This window comes from Stomoxys calcitrans, chromosome 4 (genome assembly GCF_963082655.1).
Source record: "Stomoxys calcitrans chromosome 4, idStoCalc2.1, whole genome shotgun sequence".
Classification (NCBI taxonomy): Eukaryota; Metazoa; Arthropoda; class Insecta; order Diptera; family Muscidae; genus Stomoxys; species Stomoxys calcitrans.
Genome location: NC_081555.1, coordinates 1,386,328 through 1,395,615, shown reverse-complemented (window position 1 = coordinate 1,395,615; position 9,288 = coordinate 1,386,328).

Sequence of the window (9,288 nt, the reverse complement as noted above, 5' to 3'; positions counted from 1 at the left end):
GAGATCTACGACAAATTCGAAGAGTTTTTGCCCAAGAAACCATGGCTGTAAAAATCAAAATTTGTCTATGATTACGACTTCGACAAGCGCTGGTTGGGCGTTTTCTGGTCCTTACAAATTTGCCCACACTAATGGATATGATTCAGGACTTTTGTGTAATTTCCCATTTCCCATTGAGTCTAAATAGGTAATTACACTTCGAATCAAAAGCATTTCGGGGAATAGAGACAAATCATTCTCGCATCCAAAGGCTTAACATGAGAAATCAAAAAAGAATGATCGACAGCGTTCCATAGTGAAAACTAACACCATATAATAAAAGAAGACCTACAACAGATAATAGATAGAGTTATATATACATATTGTATCTATATATGCCACACTCCCGTACTCTTACCTAATGAAATGAATGAAATAAAAATATACCAATCAACAACAACAACAACAACACTTGCCCGTCAAAACAACATACTATGAACACCAACCTCTACCACCACCACCACCACCACCAGCACCACCTTGAGAAATTGTTAAGAAATAATAAATAGAAAGAAAATGAAATTGTACTATTTAGTGAGACGAAACTTAACAAAGTTAAAAAATGAATTAATACCAAATTGAAAAATTCCAAAAATTATTTCGTTTTATAATTTAAAACAAACAAAAAACCAACAAACAAAATGTTGACGTTTGACGTTTCGCGATTGACATTTTAAAAATCGTACTAATGGGTATTTAGCGTAAGATGTTTAAAACATAAGCAAGCAACCAAGCAAAGGAGGAAGGGTGTCACATCCAACAAACTCTACCAATGCCCCTCCTAAAGAATTTTTATGAAATATTTTTGTTTTGTTCCTTTTCATTTCGAAAATAAACAAAAAAAAAACCCCAACACTTTTTTTAAAAAAGCAAAATACAAACAAAAAACATTTTTTAAGAAACAAAAATATTTTTTTTGTAAATAATAATTATTTACCAAGTAGGCATACATACTATTATATATTTTTAAAAGTATATACATATTTATAAAAACAAAAAACACTAAAACAAATTATACTAAAGTATAATTAAAAAAGCAAGAAAATCGATATGATAAACATATTTTGTTGAAACTTTTTTTAAAAAAGTACGAAAATTGAATTTGAAAAGAGAGAATTTTAAATTTTTTTAAAAAAGAAGTACATATATACAACTATTTTTGGCAGCATTAACTAACAACTATACAAGAAAAAAAAAAACAAAAAGGGCTCGCAGCCGGTGGTTTGAATTGGTAATGAACATTGCTCATATTTTTATGGAAACCCATGAAAACCCAAGCGGGCCCCAGTTGATAAACTAACTTATTACGACTACGGCGACGACGACGACGACAAGACTTGGAGGCTATTACAAAAAAAGAAACAAAACAAAAAACAGAAACTATGCCATATTTTCGGTTCAAACGAAACACTGCATGGCTTATTTGTTTGTTCGTGTGTTACTTGTTCTTGCACATACGGTTTACACTTTAGTTTTCTAACCAGGCTTTTGGATTTACATACATTTACAAGCTTATATTTTGTTTTCTGTTGTTCTAACTAAAAGCGAAAACAAATCAAATTTAAGAGTTGTGCCAAGTACTGTGTTTGCGCAAAATCGCAACATGAATTAATGTGTGATATCTGTTTTAATTGATTTTTTTAATTTTTTTTATATATATATCTCTATATATGAATTATTTACAATTTTTGGCAAAACGTAGAATGTTTAAGTAAGTGATGAAAGTACAGACAGACAGACATGTCCATGTCCTCCGATTACAAAAGGAGCTTTTACCATAGCCCGACCCCAAATATCCATAATCACACACAGAGAATGTAAACGTTTACTCCACTGCAGCAAAGCAAAAGCAACGGGAACAGCACAAGAAAAAGTCAACGAAATAGATTTCGCTATCGAGTAACGCATCGCAATGGAATTTCAATTAAGAAGTCCAAAGGCAATTGGCAAAAGTGCAGAACATCAGAAATCTTCCAAGGCCAAGGCATCCAATGAAGCCTCTATTGAAATTTCAATGCGAAACGATAACTGCAAAAGGGTCTCCCGAATCGATATTTTCTCTGGAGAAACCGAAATTGTCCCAAGGGGGTTTCTTTTTGTTGACAACAAGTAAAAAATGGTACAAAAGCCAAAAACTATTCTGAAGTACAAACTCTAAGTTTATTACGAAAGTATTTGTGGGAACGCTGAAACAGCGTTAAGAATTTTTTTTACAAAAAAAAAAAACTTGTTTACCTCCCACACTTACATACATCCAAGCGTCAAGACTAGACCTCTGTTTGTAAAAGACACAAACAAATATATACACACACAAACACATACACAATAGCCACCATGTGACATATACAACAGTCCGCATACAATACCGAATTAGATCAGACAAAAATGTACAGAGATATAGTATGTAGCATATGCAATTCAAATACCAGTTTTTGAAATAATTGTAGAAGAAAAAATCATAATTTTGTATAAACTGCCATCTGCTAACCAACCCATAGAACGAAAGAAATGTTTAACCGAAACACCTGACCAACTAACCAACCAACCAAACATCTTAGCAGCAAACATCAATGGGTTGAAATATGCCCATATGTACAATTGAATTAAAAAAATAAAAAATTCACAATTTACAGAAAACAAATTGGCAGAAATGCATCGTGGAACAATTTTTCAACTCGCACCACATACATATATCCATACATCCTAATGCTTAATGCCTACAACATATAATATAAATCACACGGGACAGAAAGTCCTACTCTAAACAAAAGACTTCGTGCGGAATCGGCAATAAACTTGTATCGGTCAGCACTCATTGATATGAGAGAAGTATGGCCGCTGCTCCTTAATGGACTGTTCATGGGAAATTTTGCATTTTTTCAAATGACTAGAAACAAAACCCCTTCTCACAGAGTTAGGCAAAATTCCTTATATACACATGGTTTATTTCACAGCGAATTTTGTGACCATGTAGTATTTTTCGCAGTACCAATAAGAGAAAATTGGGAAAAAGGAGTTGTTACTTCTATTTTTAATACTAGTATTTTCAATACTAACAATGGTGCGAAAAATTGTAACTCGATGTCATGGATCTGCTTTACAGTTCAAAGTATAATTAGGTTTCAAATTCCCTCCTTTTTCACTCGTGATGTCTAAAGAGAACACAAGAGAACACTACACCACAATCAGTTATTGAATATTGATTGAATCCTGCAAACATTTTCCATTGCCAAATAATCTTTCGTCTTTCTAGATAAAGATTATGGTCGCGGACTGGCTCGGCTAAAAGTCGTAGAAGTTTCCCCCGTCGTGGGGGAGTTGTGGCCCCAAGAATAATCTTCTGAAAGAGCGCGTATCATTCTATAAGTCTTTGAAGGTTTTGGAATGGTGCAAGAATCGTGTGGATGAGTTACAAATTAGTATGTTGGAGATTAATTACATTAGTATTCTTTTTCTTTATGAGCTGCGCATTATCGAATAAAAGATCCTAAAATGTCTATCATAATTACTCTGTTCATCGCAAACACGACAATTATAAACAAATCGTAAAGACGATTATTAAGGAATCATTGCAAAGAATTGTAAAAACATCCGCACAAGCAATGAATTGTCCAATGATAGCTTAGAAAAGTTTTTCGCTACTCATACGGAAGAAAAATTGCGTAAAGCCCTTCGAAAAGATTGTTGTATTCACCGCACGGGCAAAGGCTCTTCAAAAATATGAAAAATGTTTGCAGGGAAACGAGTTAATAATACAATATGCTCACCCATACACACATACACAAAAATACATTTGCCGTAAATTGTTATCGCGTTTCGGCAGGAAGGACATTTTGTGTAAAAGCAAAAATTACATAGGCATACTTATTTTCAAATTCTGCTTTTTATCGGCGAATAACAACACAACACTGCCGTTTAATGAGAAGCAACCAATCCACACTGATAGTAAACAAAGCAAGTTCATTTCTACGCAAAATAATTTGAAAAGAAAAAAAACTAAATTCAGAACCAAATTTGTCCTCTAAGTAACAGAAAATAAAAACGTTTGATGATCAACAATGACGAACCACCCAACAACATTCAAAACAAAATAGCAAAAAATTATCTAGAAAAGAACCGAAAACGTAACTTAAAAAAGTATATATTTATAAAAAATAAAAATAAAAAAAAAAAACAATAAAACATTTTTATAATAACATTAATTTTTAGACATTAAGCATTTTTCTGCGCGAAAACCCGGAACCCTTCAATCAATATCCGACAACCGATGTAAACTAAATAATGAAATGTTAAATGAATATATCCATAACATTTAGAAACAAAAAAGAGAGAGGGAGATAAATATAAGCAACAAAACAAAGATCATTTAAAACCTAAATTCTTTCCCCCTCCTATGCCTCCTACTTCTTCTACAAAAAAAAAAAAAAAAAAAAAAAAAAGAACACAACAAAATAACCAAAAATTGGCTTAGTGTTGAAATGGATTTAAATTGACAGAAACAGAAACTCCCCCTACATAATAAACCAACAACTAATAAAATATTTGACTAATTGGCTTAAAAAAACCCTTTATAATTTTACTTAGTCAACCTGGGTGTGAAATGCAACCAAGTTGGTATCAGAACGTTACAATTTATTGTTAATTTTTTTATTTGGCTGAACTATTCAACAAAACAAACCACAACGAAAAATTATTTTATTTTTCTAAATAAAAACAACACCGATTTACTAAAAATTCTATATTTATATATATAACATAGTTTATATGTATATGAAAGAAAAGTTCAAAACTCATAAAAGTTTAAGTCGCAAGTGCACGCAGGAATACAGTCAAGCGATGTATGGCTAGGTAAAATGCTGTTATATATCGCTTATGTATATAAGTGGTACACGACGGCAACCTCAGGCATTAGACTGAAAGCCCAATGTGCATATTTGTGGTCTTATTAATTTTTTTATTTTTGATGTTGCACTTTTGCAACATAATAAATTAATTACCTTTTTTCTCAATATGCAACTAACAAATTGTTTCAATTTTTTTTTATTTAAAATGTAACAAAACAAAAATATACATACATCTATATACACACATTTAAGAATTCCAAAACAAATCGGCGGTAATTAACTGGAGACTGAGCTACAACATTTTTATTTTACCGTTTTGAATTGTTTTCGATATTCTTCTTCGATTAGTTTTTACAAGTTTGTGTGGAAAAGCACAAGAGTATCGTTTCGTTTTATATAATACCAATGGAGAGATACGAATGTTTTCCTGCAGCCCCAACAAAAACATTTAACCCCACTACAAATTTTACTCCCTACTTTTAGTTTTGTGCTAACCGTTTTTTTTCTTTTTTTTTTGAATTTTATTGAAGTATATACTTTCCTATATTTACATTCTCCATTTTTAGTTCTCTTTTGTTATATTATTTTATGTCTAGGTTATTTAATTACGAGAAAATAACAACAATATATGTATATTATTAAACGGTTTTTCTTCTGTGTGATAGTAGTTTTTAATTTAAGCCGTTTGATAATTACAAAGTTCATAAAAAAACTAAAAAAAAATTATATTTCGTTTTTACAAATTTATCCATTACACTATATAAAATCTAAACCATCATTAATATATATAAAAAAACACAATTACATATTTCTATTGTAATTTATCATTAAGTTGTAAATCCTTTAATGCGATAAAATGATGAAATTATAAAACGAATATTTCGATAATTGTACATTTTTGTCAAGATAAAAATTCAAAAAAAAAAAATATTATTTTTTATTATTTTTTTAAATATACATTAATTAATTTTATTATTTTACCATTTAAATCTTAAAGCATTGATAGTTATTATTAAAAAGAAAAAACATACAAAAATGAAACAAAACAAAGTTATGAATTTAATTTAAAGCAAAATAAATTTGTTTTGTTAAGTAACAAAAAAATTGTAAAACTATATATTTTCAAACAAAAATATAAAAGTAAAAAAAACGGAAAACGAAAAAATTGATGTTTTAATTGTGTATTATTTTGTTGAAGCATTTGTTGTTCTTCTTTCTTTTTGCAGAATAGTCATATTGGTTGCGGTTGCCCTTGTTTCCTTTTTTGTTGTGCATTTTCATTCATTTATTGTATAATTTTATAAATTTAGTTTGCAAAAGTTTAAACGAAATGAATAATTTGGGAAGTGCAAATATCAAGGATGGCCGAATTGCAATCAACTAACAGACTTACGCAAGGCTACATTTAGTTAAGTGCGGCATATATGTGTGTACCAAGATATATTCATTTACAGGTAGTGGCAGTTGCCCAACAACAAAATATTGAGTGCACCATCTGTCAAAATAAGTGATTAGTGCTACTCTGATTTTGAGTATGTTACTAGTTCGCGCCATTTTGTTTCGTTGTTTGTGTAAGTTATGGTTCTTAACCATAATACACACGCCCAAACAAAACTGTTTGACAGATAGTGCACTTCGCGAGAAAAAAAAATAATATTCAGCTGTTTTCTCATTTCTTTGAGAACCTGTCTGATTTAGCGGATGTGAACATTCGCAAGTTATTGGGCGTTTTTAAGCGATTTGGATGGTTCAACTTGTAGGAACTCGAGTTCCTTTTTCTGTTCCTGTGGTATTCACATTGGACGAAAACGTCTAAGTGAGTCTGATGGCAGATTGCCACTTAAACCTAACCTAAAGGTACACTACCTGTTAATTATGTCATGGTATGTACATACATACACACATACATATATATGTGATCAAAAAGATTCTTGTTAGGTTTCGGTTGACTTGCTCTTCTTCATTTGCAGGAAAACGCATTTTTGGACAGAGACAGATGTTGTTGCACATGGGCAAACATCAATTTATGTAGATTTGTAAGACAACGTATGATTTATTTATTTACTTTTTTTATTTCGTTTAGTTTTTGAGGATAAAACAACACAACGAATATTTTTTCACGTTTCCTAAGCCAATATAATTAAGCCAAACCCCTAAACGGACCTCCCAATTGAGTTAAAAACAAAACTTAAACAGCTAACTTTTATAAACAACAATATTTTTGAACCTATAACAAGCATTTACTAAAAGAAAATATAAATCTACCTCAAATTTTCATTAAAAAGTAAACTTATATATTAAAAAGAAAAAACACAAGAACGTGCATACACACAAATATTTGTGTAAAATTAAATTATACTGCATTTATAGAATCGTAAAAAAGATAACAACAAATCTCACGAACAAGAAAAAACAAAACAAAACAAAACTGCAAAACCAATGTCCAGATTTCCACAAAGATAAAGGATAAAATACCGAAAGCAACTATTCTCTAGATGCAAAAGTTCCCGCATTAAGTTCCATATTTAATAAAATCGCAAGTTTCTAAAAATATGTCCTAAATATAAAAAAAAACAAAAACAAAACCAATATACACTTCATACATACTTACAACAACAAAAAATGGTTACTGACTAAATATTAACGAGTTTAGTTTGCACATCCATACGTTTATTTATGTGTTTTTTTGCCCGAAAATGATTACCAATTACAGTAAACACTAAAAAAACATAGGAGGCGACTATAAAAACAGAAAAAAAATAACGCAAGTTACCGAAGGGGAATCCCATAAAATATATATTTACTTAATGATTTGATGTTTATGTGTATGTGCAAAAGCAAAAAACAAAACCAAAAGTTATTTAGGAAATAGTCATGACTCATGAACAAAAAATTTAACTGAAAAAACTCTCATCAATATGAAATATACAACAAACTCCGAATATTTGGCTAACTAAACCTTTATATATAGCAAAAACAAAAACAAAAACAAAAAAAACAAAACATGCAAATAAATATTCAATAAAATTCAATGGTCTCACTTTATTGCAAAACAAAATTATAAACAACTCGTCATTGTAACCTACAACTACATACTATTACAAACATACATGTTTTCCTAAATTTATTCTAAACAAACGAAGTAACAAAACCAAAATTTATAAAATTAACAGTAATTTGTGTATTGTGAAATCCTTTAAACAGCCACGACCCCTAAACAATATTAATGGCTACCGATCTACCCGCTCCTCCGCAAACCAAAAACAAAAAAAATCAACAGCCGCCCCTATTTAGATTCATTTTGTGTAAATCTATATATGTCAACAATTCCAAAATTACTGCAGAATTATTTTAAGTATTTCGAAACATAATACATAATAATCAACCATAAATACCTTCAATGTACATCCATGTGAAATGTAATACAAAAAATAAAATAAAGCAGGAAAAAATAAATAAATGATTTGTTTTATTTCCAGTTGCCCCATTCGTTAGCTAAAATAAAGCATAAACATTAAAAATTGTATGTCACCCTGTTTATTTATCTGTGACATGTCAAATTCAAGTTCTTTTCCTCCTTTTTAATCAAGGCGGATTTAAGAAGGTGGTCTCACACGAACAGCTGGCCAGATTTGACGGTATTTAGATGACAGATTTTTGTTTTCATTCTCTTTGTTGTTATCTCCTTTCTCGCATATTCTCATGCATGTACTCGTATACACACACGCACACACATTTCTTTGCGTGTGCTGACAAAAGTACGATCAGATCGCACCATATGATTTGTGGTTGTGGTACAAATGAGACCACCTTTAATTGTTTCGCCCATAAATATCGGAAAGGATTTACATGAGCGTGAGGTTCAGCACTACTGGATAAAACTTTAGATCACGCTGCGTTTCAGGCGGGTAGCATCCACGCACACACGATAACAGAAGCGGGGAACAGCTACCTTGGAGATCGACCGCCACCCACATTGCACATGAGGAAGTTAGCCTCCCCCGGAAAACCAGAGTATTTCTGGCGCAATTGCGTTCCGGCAATGCAGCCGCCTCAACTCCTGAGATTGATGCCAACGTGTTATATGTTTGACCCCAGACCGTAACCAGGAAACACAATGTACACGCCACCAGTTTAACTTTTTTTGAACAAACTTCGCAACTTGTCTCTACGATGGAATTATATTTAGTCCTGCCCTCGTTTCTTAGCAAAATAATCTGGAAACTTGTTCCACAAAAAACTGATTCATGCCACCTCTTTGACGTGGTATATAAACTTTTTCAAACATTATCTATTCCTTGTCTCTAGGCCAGCTATAGTGTCCTGCCCTCCTGTTTCGAACCATAAATCTTGAATCAAATTCCATCCAAGTGTGATACGTTAAATTCATCACTTTTTCAACGAA